This window comes from Phascolarctos cinereus, unplaced genomic scaffold (assembly GCF_003287225.1).
Source record: "Phascolarctos cinereus isolate Bilbo 61053 unplaced genomic scaffold, phaCin_HiC Scaffold_3;HRSCAF=262, whole genome shotgun sequence".
Taxonomy (NCBI): domain Eukaryota; kingdom Metazoa; phylum Chordata; class Mammalia; order Diprotodontia; family Phascolarctidae; genus Phascolarctos; species Phascolarctos cinereus.
In genome coordinates, this window is record NW_027555736.1 from 183,188,608 (window position 1) to 183,210,524 (window position 21,917).

The 21,917-nt window shown below is 37.8% G+C and overlaps 1 long non-coding RNA gene across 1 annotated transcript; it reads right to left on the minus strand.

Annotated features, from left to right (window-relative positions):
• Window positions 1–1,872: 1,872 nt before the first annotated feature.
• On the minus strand, window positions 1,873–21,679 carry LOC110202877 (uncharacterized). The gene is made up of 3 exons (XR_002322806.2): window positions 21,425–21,679; window positions 2,144–2,262; window positions 1,873–2,048 (listed from the first exon to the last, which is right to left on the minus strand). It is a non-coding gene; the product is annotated as an uncharacterized LOC110202877 (long non-coding RNA).
• Between the last annotated feature and the right edge of the window lie 238 nt (window positions 21,680–21,917).

The following is a 21,917-nucleotide window of genomic DNA, read 5'->3' on the forward strand; positions in this document are numbered from 1 at the left end:
ATATAGATAGGTATTGATAGAGACAGATAGATATAGATGGATAGATACAAATACATAGATATATACACACATATATGGATCTACAAATACAGATATAGATAGATATTGATTTAGATAGATAGATAAATAGATAGATAGATGATAGATAGATAGATAGATAGATGATAGATAGATAGATAGATAGATAGATAGATAGATAGATAGATGATAGATAGATAGATAGATAGATAGATAGATGATAGATAGATAGATAGATAGATAGATAGATAGATAGATAGAGATAGATAGATAGATAGATAGATAGATAGATAGATAGATAGATGATAGATAGATAGATAAATAGATAGATAGATGATAGATAGATAGATAGATAGATAGATAGATGATAGATAGATAGATGATAGATAGATAGATAAATAGATAGATAGATGATAGATAGATAGATAGATAGATAGATAGATAGATAGATAGATGATAGATAGATAGATAGATAGATGATAGATAGATAGATAGATAAATAGATAGATAGATGATAGATAGATAGATAGATAGATAGATGACAGATAGATAGATGATAGATAGATAGATAGATAAATAGATAGATAGATGATAGATAGATACATAGATAGATAGATAGATAGATAGATAGATAGATGATAGATAGATAGATAGATAGATGATAGATAGATAGATAGATAGATAGATAGATAGATAGATAGAAATAGATAGATAGATGATAGATAGATAGATAGATAGATGATAGATAGATAGATAGATAGATAGATAGATAGATAGATAGATAAATAGATAGATGATAGATAGCTAGATAGATAGATAGATAGATAGATAAATAGATAGATAGATAGATTGATAGATTGATAGATAGATAATAGATAGATAGATAGATAGATGATAGATAGATAGATAGATGATAGATAGATGATAGATGATAGATAGATAAATAGATAGATAGATGATAGATAGATAGATAGATGATAGATGATAGATAGATAAATAGATAGATAGATGATAGATAGATAGATAGATAGATAGATAGATAGATAGATGATAGATAAATAGATAGATGATAGATAGATAGATAGATAGATAGATAGATAGATAGATAAATAGATAGATAGATGATAGATAGATAGATAGATAGATAGATAGATAAATAGATAGATAGATGATAGATAGATAGATAGATAGATAGATAGATAAATAGATAGATATATGATAGATAGATAGATAGATAGATAGATAGATGATAGATAGATAGATAGATGATAGATAGATAGATAGATAGATAGATAAATAGATAGATAGATAGATGATAGATAGATAGATAGATGATAGATAGATAGATAGATAGATAGATAGATAGATAGATAGATGATAGATAGATAGATAGATAAATAGATAGATAGATGATAGATAGATAGATAGATAGATAGATAGATAGATAGATAGATGATAGATAGATAGATAGATAGATAGATAGATGATAGATAGATAGATAGATAGATAGATGATAGATAGATAGATAGATAGATAGATAGATAGATAGATAGATAGATGATAGATAGATAGATAGATAGATAGATAGATAGATAGATAGATGATAGATAGATAGATAGATATAGGTAACAGACAAGTCCAATGGTGGTAGTTACTTATTCTTCATAAACACTTTAGTGGCCTAAAACTTTTATAATTTGGCCTTTGATACTATTGCTTGCTTAATGAAGTTACATCTTTACCATTCTTAAAAGGGACAACTGAGTCAATCTATCAATTAGCCCTCCCCACTTTAAGTAAATATTAGGCTATGCCCTAACTTATCTAGGAAAGAATATTTCTCATTAGACTAAGTGAAGAAAAAGTCCTTTATTGGTTTAGATGTTCATGAAAATCACCCTCCCCCCCCACACACATACGTTGGCATAGCCAGGGGAACTGGCAAACTCCAGCTTGAAGAACCACCAAATGCTTCAGCACAGTCCAAGGCATCCTCCAGTGGCTAGACCTCCATGTGCTTCAGGGTGACCCTGGGGAAATCCAGAAACATGTCACTGACCCTCAGCATATACCAGACACCACCACTAGGACCCCAGCTCAGTACCAGGTAAGCTTCCATACATACCCCTACAGCCTCCAGCAGTGCCAGCCACTCCCCTACTCCATTCCCTCAGCACAGCACCAGACATGAAGGTCCCTCAGGGTCCACCGGCACACGAAGCCTGAGACAGAACTCCTTCTACCCTAGGTGCAGAGCTCAAATTTACAAGAAAGGAAAAAAGCCAAAAAAAAAAAAGATGAGCAAAACAACAACAATAACAACAAAAGAATCTGACCACAGAAAGTTAATATGGTGAAAGGGAAGACCAAGACACAAATTCAGAAGAGGACAATAATGTCAAAACACCTACGGGTAAAACCCTAAAGCAAACTCAGAAGCGGTCTCAAGCCCAGAAAGAATTCATGGAAGAGCTCAACAAGGAGCTTAAAAAGCATATAAGAGAGGTAGAAGAAAAAGAGGGAAAGAAATGAGAGTGGTGCAAGAGAATTATGAAAAAAGAATCAACAGTTTGGAAAACTGCTTAAAAAGTAAAATTGGCCAAATGGAAAAGGAAATACAAAAATCTACTGAAGGAAACAACTCCTTAAAGAGTACAATTGGGGGCAGCTAGGTGGTGCAGTGGATAGAGAACCGGTCCTGAAGTCAGGAGGACCTGAGTTCAAATCCGGCCTCAGACCAAACACTTGACACTTACTAGCTGTGTGACCCTGGGCAAGTCACTTAACTCCAATTGCCTCACAAACAAACAAACAAAAAAAAGAGTACAATTGATCAAATGGAAAAGGAAGTATAATTGAGGAAAACAACACCTTAAAAGTTAGAACTGGGCGAGTAGAAGCTAATAATTCTATGAGATATCATGAATCAATCAAACAAATTCAAAAGAATAAAAAAATGGAAGAAAATGTAAAATACCTCATGGGGAAAAAAAAAACTGACCTGGAAAATAGATCCAGGAGAGACAATATAAGAATCATTGGACTACCTGAAAGCCACAATCAAAAGCAGGACCTGGACAGTGTCTTTCAAAAAATTATCTAGGAAAACTTTCCTGATGTCCAGAAATCAAAGGGATTGAATAGGCATTGAAAGAATCCACCAATCACCTCAGGAAAATGATCCCAAAATAAAACTCCAAGGAACGTTATAGCCAAATTTCAGAACTATCAGGTCAAGGAAAATGTACTAAAAGTAGCCAGAAAGAGACAATTCAAATATCAAAGAGTCACAATCAGGATAACACAGGACTTTGCAGCTGCAACTTTAAAGGAGCAGAGGTATGTGATATTCTGGAAAGCAAAGGAGCTAGGTCTATATTCAAAAATCATTTACCCAGAAAAATTAAGCATAACACATCAAGGCAAAAAAATTGTCATTTAATGAAACAGAAGGATTTCAAGTTTTCATAAGAAGAAGGCCAGAACTAAACCAAAAATTTGACCTACAATATCAAGATTCAAGAAAAGCATAATCAGGTAAAAAGGGAAAAGAAAACATAAAGGATTCAATAGGGCAAAGCTATTTACATCACTGCATGGGAACATGATACTCATAATTCTTAAAGATTGCATCTCTGGAGGATTCTGGGAAGATGGTAGAGTAGGTCAGAAAATTCCAATCTCTCCAGATTTCCCCTACAAACAAGACAAAATAGTGCCTCATGTTGAACATAGAGCAGTAAAAATAAGCAAGAGTTGGGGCAGAACAGTGGTACTCCTAGGGCAGAACAGTGGTGCTCCCGCGACAACCAGAGAAAATCCAAAGATAAATCCCAGGAGGTTTGGTCCCTGTGAATTCTAAACACCTCCAGGGTAGTTCCACTGAAATAGCAAGTGGAAAGACCTGAGACTAGCTGAGTTAAGAGGTAGTCTCACCTCAACCACAGGACTTTTCACCTCCTAGACAGTGTGGGGCATCAGGTGTCTGAGTAGGGGAAGATTGAGGGGACCTCTGCTGATAAGGGATGACAGGCCCAGCTGTGCTGCATAGACACAACCCTGGGTGAGAAGGAATCAGCACATGGTCAGTGAGTGCAGAAACAGTGAGGTGGGCATGCCTGTGGGCACTTACAGGAGGTCAAAGTTCTTGGTTTCTGTTCTAGGCCAGAGGGGATGACTAAAGAAGGATCTAGAAGGACTACATGTGATTACAATAATAAGCTGCTACATATGAAAATGTGAACAAGCAAAAAAAAGAAAGAACCCAACTATAGAAAATTGCTATAAGACTAGAGTTTATCTTCAGAGGAGGATACTGAAACAATAAAAAAAAAAGCTCTCCTTCTCCAAAGAGTAATGTCAAATGGTCACCTGCAAAAAAAGAATTCATAGAAGAACTTTAAAGAGACTTTAAAAATCAAATGAGAGAGATTGAGGAAAACAAAATAGAAAAAAAATGAGAACAATCCAAGAAAAATAAGAAGATTATAAAAAGAAAGTCAACCAACTGGAAAAAGAGATCCAGAATCTTAAGGAAGAAAATGACCTCTTGAAAATTAAAACTGGGCAAGGGGAAGCCAGTGAAATTATAAGAGATCAAGAAATAATAAAACAAAATACAAAGAATTAAAAAAAAGAAGAGAATGTGAAACATCTCACAAGAAAAATTATTGATCTGGAGAACAGATCAAGGAGAGTAAACATAAGAATAATCAGACTACCTGAAAGCTTTAATCAAAAAAAAAAAAGAATCTTGATACAATAACACAAGAAATAATTAAAGAAAATTGTCCTGAAGCATTAGAATAAGAGGGGAAAATAGAAATAGAAAAATTCCACCAATCACCACCTGAAAGAGATCCTGCAATGAAAACCTATAGGAATATCATAGTCAATTTCCGAAGCCCCCACCTCAAGGAGAAAAAATTATGAGCAACAAGAAAAAAATAAAACAATTCAAACATGGTGGAGCCACAATTAGAATCATATAGGACCTAGCATGGAGATTCTGACAGTCTGAGCTAAAATCCCACCTTCAGGGGTAGCTAGGTGGTGCAGTGGATGGAGCACCAGCCCTGAAGTCAGGAGGACCTGAGTTTAAATCCTGACCTCAGACCAAACACTTAAAACTCATCAGTATAAGGAAGAAATAGACGCAAAGCTATACTAGTGGGGGACCTCAACTGTTCCTTCTCAAAACTCAATAAATCTAACCAAAAAATAAACATGAAAGAAACTAAGCAGGTAAATAGAACATTAGAAAAGTTAGATATGACAGACCTTCAACATGATTTAGACATAAAGGATAATACCATAGGCAAATTAGAAAGCAAAGAATAGTCTACCTGTAAGATCTATGGGGAGGGGGAAAATTCATGACCAAACCAAAGACAGAGAGCATTATGAAAATGTAAAAAAGATAATTTTGAATATATTAAATTAAAAAACCTTTGTACAAACAAAACCAATGCAATCAAGATTAGAAGGAAAGCAGAAAGATAATAAATAATCTTTACAGCAAGAGTCTCTGATAAAGGCCTCATTTCTAAAATATAAAGAGAACTCAGTCAAAATTACAAGAACAGAGACCATTCCCTGATTGAGAAATGGTCAAAGATATGAACAGACAGTTTTCACATGAAGAAATCAAAGCTATCTGTAGGCATTTGAAGAAGTGCTCTAAATCACTTTTGATTAGAGAAATGCAAATTAAAACAACTCTGAGTTACCATCTCACACCTATCAGATTGGCTAATAAGACAGAAAAGAGAAATGGTAAGTGCTGGAGAAGATGTGGGAAAATTGGAATACTAATGCACTGTTGGTGGAGTTGTGAACTGATCCAACCATTCTGGAGAGCAATTTGGAACTGTGCCCAACGGGCAACCAAAATGTGCATACCTTTTGATTCAGTAATACCACTATTAGGCCTATATCCTTAAAAAAATCATAAAAAAGGGAAAATGACCCACATATGCAAAAATATTTATAGTAGTCCTTTTCACGGTGGCAAAATATTGGAAATTGAGAGGATGCCCATCAGTTGGGGAATGGCTTAATAAGCTGTGGTTTATGAATGTAATGGAACACTATTGTGCAATAATAAATGATGAACAGGCAGATTTCAGAAAAATCTGGAAAGACTTATATGCAAAGTAAAAAGAGCAGAACCAGGAAAACATTGTACACAGTATCAGCAGCATTGTGTGCTGATCAACTATGAATGACTCAGCTCTTCTCAGCAAACACATGATCCAAGACAAGTACAAAGGACTCACAAAGGAAAATGCTGTCCACATCCAGATAAAGAATTGATGTATTCTGATGCAGACTGAAGCATATATTTTCACTTTATTCTTTCTTGCGTTATTTTTCCCCCTTTTTGATCTGTTTCTTCTTTCACAGCTGTGACTAATATGGAAATATTTTTACATGATAGCACATGTATAAACTATATTAAACTGCTTAACATTTTCAGAAAAGGAGAGGGAAGGAGGAAAGGGGGAGAGGGAGAAAAATTTGGAATTCAAAACCTTGTAAAATTAGTGCCAAGTTTTTTTTTCTTAACACGTAACTGGGGAAAAATAATATACTATTAAAAAAAAAAGAATTATTGGACTACCTAAAATCCATGACAAAAAAATAGCCTAGACATCACATTTCAAGAAACTATCAAAGAAAACTGCCCTGATATTCTAGAACCACAGGATAAATTAGAAATTGAAAGAATCCACCAATCACCTCTGAAAGAGATCCCAAAATGAAAACTCCCAGGAATGTTATAGTCTAATTCCAGAGCTTTCAGGTCAAAGAGAAAATATTGCAAGCAGCCAGAAAGGAACAATTCAAATACCATGGAGCCACAGTCAGGACCACACAAGATTTACCAGCTTCCACTTTAAAAGAGTGGAGGGTTTTGAATATGATATTCTGAAAGGCAAAGGAGCTAGGATTATAACCAAGAAAATCCCACCCCACAGAACTGAGTATAATATTTTCAGAGGGAGGGGGAGGAGTGGATTATTTAATGAAATACAGGACTTTCAAGCATTCCTGAAGAAAAGATAAGAGCTGATCAGAAAATATGACATTCAAACATAAGATTCAAGAGAAGTATGAAAGATAAACATGAAAGAGTGATCATAAGAGATTTAATAAAGTTAAGCTGTTTATATTTCTATATGGAAAAATGATAAATGTCACTTCTAAGAACTTTATCTTTATTAGGGCAATTTGAAGGATTCTACATAGACAGAGGGTATGAATGCTAATCTTTCAAAATTACAGATTGATAGGGCATATTGGATTCTTCGAGGATATCAGCTTGCTATCTAGTTCTAGCGGGAGAGACCCTTGAATGCTTCAAACCTCCCAGGGTGTGGGTTGGGGTAGGAAGGGACTGATTGATTGCTTTTGAAAGGCCTGAGGATGAGAAACAATTTAGACCATAATAGAATTTCGTTCAATAAGCTTATCTTTACTATTTTCTTCTCTAGGGTTATTTCTTGCACACAAATTGAGAAGAAAAGACAGATGAAGTATTATAGGAAGGTATTTATCTCTAGATAGGTGTTTAAAAAATACTCATTTCTTTCCTTCCTCCAATAATGGTTTGACTTCCTGCATCATGTCCTGAGCATTACAATTTGTTTTTAAAATATTAATTAATTAAAGATTAATTTAGATGTGGTCATGTTACTTCTCTGCTCAAAAATCGTCAGTGGCTCCATATTGCCTACTGAGTGAAGTTGAGTCTTCTCTTCCTGGCTTCTGAGCCTCTCCACCATCTTCAGTTACTCTACTTTGCCAACCTTATATCATTCTTTTTTATCTAACGCTCTTGCTAGAATAGACTATCTTCTGCTCTCTGAAGATCCAACCTCCATACCATTGCTCATGTTATTCCCCATACCTGGAATGCCCTTTAACCTCTCATTGCCTGTGGAAATTCTATTCATCCGTTAAATTACAGCTCAAATTCTCTTTCATGAAGCTCTTTTTGACTCTTTCCTGTTGATAATAACCTTACCCTTCAGACCTTGAAAAAACACTTTGTTTTGTACTCATCATGAGATTGTAGTCCCTCCCCTTCCTCCTCTCCCCCTCCCCCCACATATCTAAGGCTAAGGGAATACAGTTATAGTTATAGATTGTTATAGTTATAGTATAGTATATAGATTGTTATAGTTACAGTACAGTTATTGTAGGCTATTTTTGCTTCAGACATACCTCTTCTTCCTTCCTTCAGTTTCTCCATTTTTTGTAATATTTCATGCCAGAACTTTCTTCCATGATACAACCCTGTTACCTCCTTTGCCATGACATCAGAGGTGGAAAGCCAATTAGATGTTCCTATTTGAGATCCTGATCATCTGCATAAAGTCCCCAGCTCTCCTCAACACCCTTAATATGCTCTGTTATGTAGTGATGATAGATACAGTATTCCTAGTTGAATGTCAAGAACTTGGTGTCATTACTGTGTACCAAACTCAGTTAGGGACCTTCTGAAGGATCATCATGGATTTCCTTCTCCTGAAATGGCCTGAAGACCATTATAATTGAGGCTCTAGTAATATTCTGGGTTTCATTTCTTCTCTTTTCTTGCATGTCCTTTTCTGCAGGAATCAATTGCTACCTTAATTAGGCAGGAAGGAAGAGGAATGAAACCACCTTCCTTTTGAAGTAAGGGGCTGGTTTAGTTTCTTTTCCCTTTTGCACCTGCATCCCTTGTTTCTTCTCCTAGTCTTAGATGCCCTCACTTAAGCCACATAGAATTGATTTAAAACACACCGGACATAGAAGCTGGTCTAATTCTCCTGTAAAGTCCCCTTTAAGTCCCCAAGCCACTATATATATATATATATATAGATCATAAGTAGCACCACAAAACTCCTATGTAGTTCTCCCAGTTGAGGTTATTATTCACCTGTTACCATAGTTCATGAGCCCCTACTTATGTTTTCACTTTTGCCCATCAGCAAGAAGACATAATTGGTTCAAAACAAAGGCATTTAATGAAGCAGAAGAGTAAGAAATACAACAATAAAATATTTTCTCCATAATCTAGGGCATATCCTTCCAGAAATATACATGTTACCAGTGGGAAGTTTATACACACAGGATACCCACATGGAGAAGTACACATATGAAAAATATATATATGTCCAGAGCTCATTGACAGAGGAGCAACATGTATAGAACATCCAGACAGTAAACAGATATGGAATGTGTAGGAGAAACATGTAGCCAGGGCACAGGAATGGGGGGTATGACTTATGCCTTTGATACTATTGGGTAACCAATTGTTTTTTAACAATATCATTTCGGCCCCCCCTAGACCTGCTCCTTGCTAGTATTGACAGGGTACAAAGTCTCTATCAGATAGGTGTTCTCTACCAAGCATTGCTCTTTGCTGGTCTTATAAGACTGCTTCTTAACATTGTTCTCCTGGCCCTGTGGCCATTGGTTGTCACTGTCAAAAATTACTTCACTGGACATGAAAGTATAGAGCTTCTCTTACCTTTCAGTTTCTGGTTTCAGCAGGGGTGCTATCTCTTCCTTGCAGGAAGATGAGTTGACTCTGCCATCACTCTTTGACCTTAATACCCACAGTTCCCTCTAACTCTCTCACCTTATTGCTTTAACTCTTTTGGAAAAGCAAAGCAAAGCAAAGCAAAACAAAAAATTGACTGGTGCTTTTTTTCTTCTTCTTCCCTCTTTTTTTAAGGAATAGTAGTCTGCAGTTTCTCAGATCCTGGGCTAGAAAGGGCTTTTGTCCCAAATGTCAAGATCTCCAGAACACAGAGCAGAACTAATCCTAGCTAAATGGTGACCATAGGCTTATTTAAATAATTTTGAACTGAATTTCCTAGTCACTGAGGCTTGGGTCTCTGCCAGACATCATTCTCTAATGTGAGACTTGAAAGTCCATGTGACTCTGTTTAATTTCAAATAGCTCAACTTAGTTCATAATCACAGCAAACTTCCAAGAGCTCTGAGGTTATGGGTCCCCGATTTTATCAATTTCAATTTTTGCCTCCCATTAAAATGATTGGTAGATGGAGCATCATTGAATGACAATGTTAATAAATTCTATCCTCCGTGCCCCAATTGGGGAATAGCTGAACAGACTATAGTATATGACTGTGATGGAATACTTTTGTGCTGTAAGAAATGGTGTGGGAGATGTGTGCAGAAAAGCCTGGGAAGACTTACATGAAGTGCTACAAAGTGAAGTGAACAGAATCAGGAGAACATTGTACACAGTAACAGCAATATTGTAACAATGATCAATCCTGAAAGACTTAGCTACTCTAATCAAGACAATCATCCAAAACAGTTCCAAAGGACTCAGGAGCCCTCCAGAGAGATAGAACTGATGAACTCTGAGTGAAGCTTGAAGAATATTTCCTCATTTTCTTTATTTTTCTTGCTTTTTTACAATATGGCTAATACAGAAATATGTTTTGCGTGATTTTTTCACATATAATGGATATCATATTGCTTGCCTTCTCAACGGGTGGGGAGGAGCTAGAAAGAGAGAGGGAATTTGGAACTCAATATTTTAAAAACATGAATGTTAAAAAATAAATTTAAAATAGATAATATTTTAAAAAATGAATTCTATCACTTATCTAAACACATTCCTAGATTTTCATAAATAGATGAATCAGAATCTTTTTTAAGTTATGAGCTTTCATTACACATGATTCTGTACATTATAGGTACTCAAATAGGACAGGCATTGTGTCTCATACAATGACAGTAGCTAGCATTAGTATAGTGCTTTAAGGTTTGCAAAATGTTTTATAAATATTATCTCATTTTATCCTTATAATGACTCTGGACAGTAGGTGTTATTGTTATCCCCATTCTACAGATGAGGACACCGAGAGACATGACTTGCCCAGGGTAACACAATTAGCAAGTGTTTGAGGACTTCTTGACTCCAAGTCCAAGACTCTGTCAGCTGTGTCCCCTAACTGCCGTATGAGCTTTATAATATCCACCAAGACCTAGCACAGTATGCTGACCATGATAAATAATTAAAATTGGTTGTGTTATTTTTGTCCACACCTGTGATTACAATTGGTATATGGGAATTGCTCAGAGAAAACTCTCTCTAATAATGAAGAGCAGCCACTGTTCTGCAACTTCATAGTCTTAGAGAGTTGTCTAGGGGCACTAAAAGGTTAAATGACTTGCCCAGGGTCACAGTGTCTGTTATAGTTTATTTTAAATTGAATTTATTTCCTTTTAGCCACTGATGGAAATGAGAGGACACAGAAAACAATGACCACTTGTGTTTCCACACACACATACACACACACACACACACACACATACATACATGCAACCTCTGCCTAAACAAGCTACTCACTTCAAAACTTCCCAAGTTTACATCATTCATCAGTAAGTACTTAAACTCTCCAGTCTTAAGAGGTCCAAGTTGCATGATTAATTCATTAATTCAGCAAAAGAGAAGAAATGGGAAAAACAAATACAGTAAGTTGGAGCATTGCTTTAGCCTGACTGGCGGCTGGTGAGGATGATAATACTAAATTGCACGAAGCCAGGAAATCAGTCCTGGAAATCCAGGAACAGAAAACAGGAAAGGCAGAGCTTCTATTCATCCGCATTTCAAAGTTCCTCTCTCATGTTGTTAGGCCATTGCGGACAATCCGAGTCTGTTAGAAATTTTATGTGCAGTCGACATCTGAGAACTGGACATCAGGGTCCAGAATTTGAGGTTGGAAGGTCCTGGACTTTGACTCCTTTTGAATAGCCAGACCAAAGATTTAAGAACCAGGTATATGGTTCTCTAACCAATTAGAGGAATCGTAGTACATAGAATCACAGATTTAGAGATGAAGGCAGCTAAGAAGGCAGTTAGATGGAACAAGAAATAGAAATTTAGAGCTGAGTTAAGAAGATCTGAGTTTAAATCTGACCTCAGATATTTACTAATTCCGTGACTTTGGGCAACTCACTTACCTGCCTCAATTTCCTCATCTGCAAAAGGGACATAATAATAATAATAATAATAATAATAATAATAGCACCCATCTCATAGGGCTGTTGAACACCTTCATTTTACAGCTGAGACAATTGAGATCCAGAGAGATTAAGTGAACTTTCCCAAGGTCTCACAGATAGTAAATAGCAAAACAATGTAAATCCAAGTCCTGCAACTCTTCCAGGCTCATTGTACTTCTCTCCACATTAGATTTACATTCTAGGTTCCTGCTAATGTTCCCTGTACTAGGTCATCTTTTGTCTCAGTTCTTACCTAGCCCTTAGTCACTGAATGGGTGTTGCCTCAAATAAGCTGAGACCTGGGAAATATCTTAATTTAGAAAGGTTAATGTCACCCACTGCATCATGGACCACCACCAGTCATCTTGACTTTTGTCCTGCCACTGGACTTCGATGACTCTGGAGGATAGAGTAAGGTTGATGACTTTGCACAGCTCTGACTCACTCAAATTCACTTCACCCTCAAGTCAAGACATCACTCTGTGATGTCAATGGTCCTCTCTGAGAATGAAGGACCACCACCACCACCACTTACAACAGCAGCAACACGGAAGTGTACTGGTAAATATTAAATTGACTCTCCAAGAAAATACATGTGAATGACAGATTTTGAAGTTTAATCTGAATTATTAACATTTTCTTTATCACTTTCTTAAGTCTTGACAATAAACAAAACCACAAATTAAGCTCTGATTTGTAGCATTTTCAGATTTTTGAGGTGTAAATGCTCACATAGAAATTTTAACCATTGGCTGTCATGAGTCATTCCAAGCTGGTTCCAGCACACCCCTATTGTGTGTGACATTCCATCTCCCAAATGTGTGCCTCTGATTGAGTCTGGAATGTACTTTCCTTTTCACCTCCATCTTTTAGACTCTTTAATTTCCTTAAAGTGTTAGCTCAAGTGCTGCCTCTTACACAGGGCCTTTTCTAATCTTTCCATTTTTAAGGCCTTCCGCTACATTATTACTTTATACGCTTTTTAGAAATACTCTATTTCTGTATCGCATGTTCTTGTCACCCCAGCAGAATGCGAATTTCTAGTGAGAAGGAGCTATTTCATCCTTGAAGCCTCAGGAACCAGTGCAGGGCCTCGAAGACAGTAGATGTTGCTGTTGTTGTTGATCCCTTGTTTTCAAAGAAGACCAGTGACATTCTGGGTGATGTATTGACTTAGGTGTAAACTGGATTTAAGTGAGGCAAAGCTGCACAAAGTCGTCAGCCTCACTATCTCTTCCAGAGTCATCAAAGTCCAGTGGCAGGACAAAAGTCAAGATGATGGTGATGGCCTGGGATGCAGTGGATGACCTTGATGTCTTTGATGTCTGACCAAGCTCTAAGAACTCTGTAGAACCTGCTTTAACTGCCTTTGTGGCCATTCTCATCTTCCCATTCTGCCCAGCAGACAGTAACTACTTAATAAGTAACCAAATTAATCTTTTGGAAAACTAATTAAGATGATTTTATATATCCTCCATTAAAGTTCCATTCCAGTGACTCCTCAATGCCATGAAGGTAACCCTGCATTATGGAAGACTATGCCAATGGAGTGGCAGCTAGGTGGCATAGTGGATAGAGCACCTGGCCTAAAGTCAGGAAGACTCATCTTCATGAGTTCAAATCTGGCCTCAAACATGTACTAGCTATGTAACCCTGGTCAAGTCACTTAACCCTATTTGCTTCAGTTTCCTCATCTGTGAAATGAGCTGGAGAAGAAAATGGCAAAACACTCCAGTGTCTTTGCCAAGAAAACCCCAAATGGGGTCACAGAGAGTAGGACATGACTGGCAACAAACATTGAATGCCAATGGATCTTTAAGGAAGGACCCAACAATCCAAAGAACAGCTGAGCCAAATTCACAAAGGCTGGTCATAAGAAAATTTTCTATCAGTTGATGACAACAGTAATTCTCAACGACTTAAGGCATAGGGTGAGGAAGGGATTCTAATGGGTGTCCATAGAAAGAAAACCTATACTTTGAGAAGCTATCTGGTACAATGGAATCAGCACTGCTCTAGAGTCAGAGGACCTCAAGTTGAAATCCTTGCTTTCTCACATACCACTCGTATGGGCAAATCACTTCACCAAACTCCAGTTTCCTCATGGGTAGAAAAAAGAGATTGGACTCAATTAGGTCTGAAGTCCCTTGCAGAGCTGAATCTATGATCCTATGATTAAAACTTGGGTCTTTTAAAGTATTAAAGTGTTAAGATTTGGAAAGTAAACAATCCAATTTTACCCTTAATATTAACAAAACAAAACTTCAATTCAATTTCTATCTATATCTCTGGCTCACACTCAGTTCTTTGGAAGACATCTCTAGTTACCAGTTTGTGACTAGTGGATACCATACAGATTTCCCAAGCTGTATTCAATGGAACCCAAGTACATTAGTATGAATATGGTTTCCATGAGAAAATATTAAATGTGAAGCAATAACCAACCGGAATTCCAGAGAATGGGTAATAAAACATGCTACCCACTACCTGACACAGAAAATATTTTTGGACAAAGCCAATGTTGATATTTGTTTTGTTTAACTAGGCCAGGGGTGGATTTTGTTCTGTAAAACTTGGCTTCAGTCAAAGGTCTGCACTTGAGGACCTAGAGGGTCACATGTGGCCTCAAGGCCGCAGGTTCCCCATCCCTGAACTAGGCATTCTGGTTCAAGACATTTTTTATATATTTTTTTTCAATGGGGAGATAGGTGAAAGAAATAAATTTTTATTCATTGAAAAAATTAAAATATTAAACATGAAATTATGTATCAAAATACTTATGGCAATTATGTGGTAAGAAAAATTAATTTATTCTTCTCTGCTCCAAAATTTCCTCGATTCCTTTTTTCTAAGGCATATCCCATACTTCAAATCCCTTGGACCAGGATTTTTGGCTTCTGTCTTTCTATGTCCAGTGCTCATTGTTCCACAGCAAAATCATTTGGTGTAAATAATGGCCTCATGGAACTGGAAATGCTGCCTAAGACTTAAAAGAGAAGAGAAGAGGCACATGGAAGCAATCAAAAATGTCGAGACCATGGAGATGAAAGACCAAGGCCCAGCCAGCACCTTGTGAATATTAGGCCTAACTTTCATGAAGGGTTTTATAGCTAGAAAGCATTTCACACACTGTGTCTTATTTGATCCTCACAACAGCTTTGCCAAGTAGGTAATGTGCCATTAGCTCCATTTGGGGGATGATGAAACAGAGGCTTGAAGTCCAATAACTACCAGCCCAGGGCTCATTCCACTCCAACACACAGTGTCCCTTGTTGACACCTCATTAAGGAAAGTCAGTCCTGAGGAGCTTTATGCATTTCCAGAAGGTAGAATTGGATTTTTGTTTTTATCCTTTCCCCTTCAACTCACATATGCTGTCCAGAAGCCTCTAAACCTTCTAAAACATTTATTAAGAGTCTCAGATATCTCAGGGACAATGTTCAGATGCCTCCACCTCCGGAATACAGTTCCATATGGTCAGAGGCCCAATCTAGCCTCCATCTGAATCCAAAGCTCCTATTTGGTATTGGCTAGAGCTGTATACCTGCCCACAGAACAGACTCCTCTCAAGGCTATGAGGGAAGGTTCAAAGTAAGAAGTGACGGGCACAACTTTCTGTGGAACTCCAGCTGAGGACCACTTGATCACATCAGTGTTGATGCAACTTCACCAAGGCAGAATTTACTTATACTAGATATATGCCTAGCTACTCCCCCCATCAAAAAAAAAAGCATGGGACAAAATGCCACACACATAATCTAGAGTCAGAGATAAAACATGCCTATAAAGCAGGAATTCTTAATTGTGTGTGTGTGTGTGTGTGTGTGTGTGTGTGTGTGTGTGTGTTAGACTTTGGAATTCTGATGAAGGCTAAGACCTCCTCAGAATAATATTTTAAAATGCATAAAATGTAACATGTAGGATTACAAAGGAAACCAATTATATTAAAATAAAGGTATGACTTTTTCCCTTCTAATTTCATTGACTCCCTGAAATCCAAGGGGTCCATGGACCCCAAGTTAAGAATTATTGCATAGAGTATGAATTTAGGGAATTATCAGTGATGGTATACTTGAGGCAGGTAGGTGGTATTGAAAATAGAGCACTGGACCTAGAGTCAGGAAGACCTGACTTCATATCCTGCCTCAGGCAGGATTATTAGTTATTATTCGTTATATGACCCTGGGTAAGTCACTTAACCTCTTTTAGCCTCAGTTTCCTCATCTGCAAAATGGGGATGATAATAATAGTACCTCCCAAGGTTGTTGTGAGGACAACATGAGAAAAATTCTAAATCTCTTTGCAAGTCTTAAAGCACATGGAAATGCTACTATTACCATCACATGTCAAAAGGGTCACCAGTCTCAAACTCCATGCAGTCAGGTCCTGGGACCCTCTTTTCTCTTTCTTGAATCTCAAAGATTTACTTTGTGTCAGTGTATCATGTTTTGCAATTGATTACCAAGGACAGTTGACTAGACTACATACTGCATGAGTGTGGGTATGTATTCAGTAGTTCTGCATATTCCCAAGGACATAGCACAGTTGTTTGTACCCAACAGGTGATCAATACCTGTTTAATAAATGAGTGAATAAATGAATTCCAAATAATTGGCTTCTTCAATCTTGATGCACCGGCCACTAAACACAAAGAATGGAAATGGAACTTAGATATACTAGCCTGAATATGGTTTCCATGAAAAAGTCTCAAGCACAATGCAATGGCCAGTCATGATCCCAGAGAATGGATAATGAAGCGTGCTTCCCCCCTCCTGAAGCAAAAGAGATGGACTCACAATTTCTATAGCATGAATTGTCTGGTCCAGAACACTTAGTTCAGGGTCTGCCCTCCTTCCTGCTGAACATCCTTGTCAAAGCATGAAGAGAGATTCTGTACAAATGTGTGTACACAAACTCCCTCTCCCCTCCTTCCTCTCCCCCTGCAATTTTGGCTCTAAGTGATAACACATCATTTTTTGAGATAGACAGCCCTGACCCAGCTTGTCCAGAACCAGCCTGGAGGACAGTCGGGGTTCCACTATAGGAAAGCAATTCTTCAGTGGAGAACTGATTTCCTTGGGGAACACAGGCTCCGCACATAAGGGAACTGGAAACCAGGCTACAAAGAGAAGGCTCTTTAGAAGGTAGCTGAGAGAAAACAGCTGATGGTATTTAGGAGGAAAACAGCTCTAGCAGCCAAGATACTTGTTGAATTCTTAAGGCGGAAAATGCAGGAGCAGGAGCAAACAAGGCTGGCTTCTCTGACTAGACAGGAACTCAGATATGAGAATCTAGATTAAGGGAAGGATCGACATATAAGGTCTTTAACAAGATAAGAAAGGGGAACTACAGCTTGTTTGTAATTCCAGGAAAAGCAGCTTGGGCGTGAACAGTAGCAGGGTCCATTCTCCCTGTGCCTGTATGGAAGCGAGGCTTAAGACAGTTTAATGGAAGCATAGGTAAGATTAAAGAAGGAAAGACTAGATGATGGTTAATGTTTATAGCAAGGAAGCACAATTAGCAAATTTATAAGTCATGTTTTTAATGTACATTTCACTGTCAAGACTGAACAGTTAACTGTTAGTTTACAAAGGCTTTTATTACAGCTGATAGAACTGAAAAATGTTAACTGAACCTAGATCCCTGCCATTGAATGCATGTAAAATACTAACAGAATTCAAATGCATGGACACTTATTTATGTATTTTCTAAGGTGGCTACAAGGACCATTACCACCACTGCAGGGGATTTTATTTAAAGCAAAGCATTTTAACTAAAGAAAATGCATAATTAACTTTGACAGTAAATAAGAAACTTGGAACTAATTCATGAATTTGCTAATTTGCCAGTTCCTGAAACTTAGATGCTAATATTTGGAGTACCGTGTAAAAATTCCTTCTAGTTTTTAACATATTTTTTCAACCATACAAGTTACTCTTTGCTTTCAAACTTAACTCATCTATCACAATGCTGTCACCACTTTCAGATTCTACACTGCTTTTTTTCCACCAGAGAAAAGATCATCTGGATAGGTCACAACAAAGGGGCTTATTTTCCTACCCTCCCACTAAGTGGCTGTCATAACTCAATCAATGGACAACAATGAATCCCTTATTGCCATCTTTCAATAAAATTTTAATAAAATTCTACCTATGAGCTGCTGACCAATTCTGCATAGAAAGGCAAAAAAAAATATTTCCTTTACTTAACCCTTTGTTATGTTCTTGGAAAACTCTTGTTTCTCTACCTCAGTCAGCAAGGAGAGGTCTTTGTTCCTAATATCACAAAAGTAATAATAACAATAACATTGATAAAGAAGTTACTTAGACCAGTTGTATGTGGTCAAAACCATAACTAAGGCAAGACCATCTTGCCACATGGCAGAAAACTTAGTGGGCACTGCCAGAGTTATCTCTGAGTGTTTGCTTCCTTCCCTAGCTCTTGTCTCTTCGTGGTGGTAGCGGTGGATGTAGCCTCATCCACAGATGTGCTTCCTTCCCCTTTACCAGCCTTGACAATTTGTGGTATCCCAAGACCATCCCCAGCCCAGCTGCTTATCTAAAGGGCAAAAATTGCTATTGATGGCTCTGTGTGTGGCACTCAATTCTTTAGCATAAGGTAGAGGTTCTTAAACCTTTTTAATTTTGTATCATGGATTTTTGTTAGCAGTCTGGTGAAGTCTATGGACCCTTTCTCAAAATAATATTTTCAAATGCATAAAATTTTATATATATATATATATATATATATATATATATATATATATGATTGCAAAGGAAATAAACTACATTGAAATAGTTATCAAAATATTTTTAGCATGTTCACAGACTTCAGCTTAAGTAAGAACCCGCTGGTATAAAGAAATGAAGCACTTTACATACAATAGGGTGTAGTAGGTAAAATGATGACCTTAAGATTCAGGAAGATATGGGTTCAAATCCAGCTCAGATACATAATAGCTGTGTGACCCTGAGCAAATGCCTTAACCTCTCTGAGCCTCAGTTTCCTCGTCCATAAAATGACAAGGTTGGGCTCAGTGGTCTCTATTTTCCTTTCCAACTGTACTTTTTTGATCTTATAATCATTTAACCTAAGATTTCACACTATTTCCCTATTCAGATATGCAGTGGTTATAAATATAGGCTGGAGTGCAGTATTCCTTATTTGGTTCCCCTTTAAGCTACTGGATGGCCTTTCTTCTTTTCCCAGGACAACCATATTTGCACAATTCTAACCCAGAAGTTCCAAACATGTGAGCATCTCTGGCAAAACCACTGGCTGAGAGAAAGCTTTGCGTCTAACCACCACCTGAGTATTCAGAAGCAGCTGTGTTGTAAGAGATCAACATTTCTCCTACCACAGATGTCAGGGCTTGCAGAGACCCTTAGATATCATCTCAATCTTTCCTTGACTCCGTCCAAGACTGGGCCTAATACATTCTCACAAAATGAGAGCCTGATCTTTGGGGGAAGGCTTCAGGACAGTGGGTCACGGTTCTTGTTTTAGAGTTCAGGCACTTTTAAAGTGAACATGATACCTAGCCCGGTAGTACACACCTGTAGCTCCCTTAAATAAATGTTTTAGGTTAATGATAATATTCAGCTGTCCTTTCCAGGGAAAGAAGTCATTACAAGTATTGGGGTAAACTCGTTTTCTTTTTTTCTGGTGAGCATTGCTTAGACCATTGTAACTATCTACCCAGCTTGGCTACAAAATGGAGAGCAAACCCATAAACCTTTGCTGGAAGGTACGGCTGCATGCAATACCAGGATGTTATGATCTCCCCCAGGCACGGTACAGCACACACACGTTTCCCTGTTGCAGCAGAGAGAGCAATTATAGGGAAAACCTTGCCCTCTGGCTCCTCTCCAGCCTGTGCCAAAATAGGAAACGAGACAGACAAAGCAGCTGATGCGTAGCTGCCTTTGGCGGTGATTCAGGCCATAGACATCTACAGTTCTAAGAAGCTGGCACCGGGCTGCAGTCCACCAACCTGCACCTGGGAAGAGTTGGGGCAAGCCAACAAGTTGAAAACTAGAAAAGATCTCCTTGCTCAAGACATTCCATTATCCAATTCTGGGTATTTTTGCTGGCTGTCCCCCCCATGCCTAGAATCTCTCTCCCTCCTCATTGCTCCCTCCTGGCTACCTTCAAATCCCAGTTAAAATCCCACCTTCTGCCAGAAGCTTTTCCCAGTCCCTCATTGGTCCCTTTCAAGAACGAAGGACAAACAACAACAATATAGCATAGCACAAGTCTAGTGCTTTCCCTCTGCTGGTTACCTCCTGTCAGGATAACAGTGGCTTATTTGTACAAACTTGTTTATATATTGTTTCCACTTTTGGATTGTAAACTCCTTGACAGAAGGAACTGTCTGTTATCTTTCTTTGTATCCCCAGTGCTTAGAAGGGTTTAAGGTTTGTAAAAGTGCTTTTGATATATTATCTCATTTGATCCTCAAGACAACCTTATAAGGTAGGTACTATTATAAGTCTCCTTTTACAGATAAGGAAACTGAGGTGGAAAGATGTTAAGTCATTTGCCCAAGGTCACACAGTTGTGAAGTGTCTGAAGTAGGATATGTTCTTCATGACTCCAAGTGCAATGTTTCAGCCACAGTGCCATCATAGGTGGGATCGAAGCTTCTATTTATGTATGTATGTATACACCTTTCTGTTTATAAGCTTCCTCTCATTGCTTCCAATCCTTCTTTAGAATTAACTCATCCCTAGGGACTTAGCTAGGTGGTGAAGTGGGTAGAGTACTGGGTTTGGGGTCAACAAGACTCTTCTTTATGAGTTCAAATCCAGCCTCAGATGCTTATTAACTGTGTGACCCTGGGCAAGTCACTTACCCCGATTTGCCTCAGTTTCCTCATTTGTAAAATGAGCTGGAGAAGGAAATCACTTAACCCTTTAGTATTTAGTATTTTTGCCAAGAAAAAACCCCAAATAGGGTCATGGAGGGTCAGGCATGACAGAAATGACTGAACAACAACAGCAAAATGGAATAACAGTCATGTGTATGACTGATAATGAAGATGATGCTCAAGATGCTATTGTCCTCTTCACTTAAAGATTTATTTATTTTTTTACAGCCCTAGCTACTCATGACGACTATCCCCTAAGCATAAAAGTGTTGCTATGCACTTGGTGGAAGGAGAACCCACATGGATTCAATCATAGATCACTGAAGTATTGAGAAGTAGTGCTACAAAATGAAAACAGTGCTGGACTTTTGAGTCAGGAAGACTTAGGTTCAGACCCTGCCTCTGATACTAGATGTGTGGCCATAGGTCAAGTCATTAAGCATCTCTCAGCCTTAGTTTCTTCTTCTGGAAAGGGGATATAATAATACTTGCAGTGCTTACCTTATAAGGGGCAGATGAGAACAATTTTATTCCAGTGGCCATGAAGGCAGCTGAAGCAGGCACCATGGAGAGCTTACGGTTTGATCAGACATTGAAAACACCAAGGTCATCCATGTACCCTGGGCCATCACCACTTGTCCTGGTCTTTGTCTTGCCACTGCACTTTGATGACTCTGTAAGAGAGAGTGCGGCTGATGGCCTTGTGTAAATCTGCCTCACTAAAATCCAATTCATGTGCAAGTCATCACCCCATGATGTCACTGGTGCTCTTCAAAAAACAAAAGACAAACAATAACAACTCTTACCTTATATGGCTCTTGTGAGGCTGAAATGAAATAATCTATATAATGCATTTTACAAACTTTATAAAACTATACAAGTATTAGTTGTTATTGAAGTAAAAGTTTCCATGAGAGAAAATGTAGTGTAGCAGATAGCTTGGGACTTGGAGTCAGGAAGACCTGGGTTAGAAACCTTCTTTTATTTGTTAATT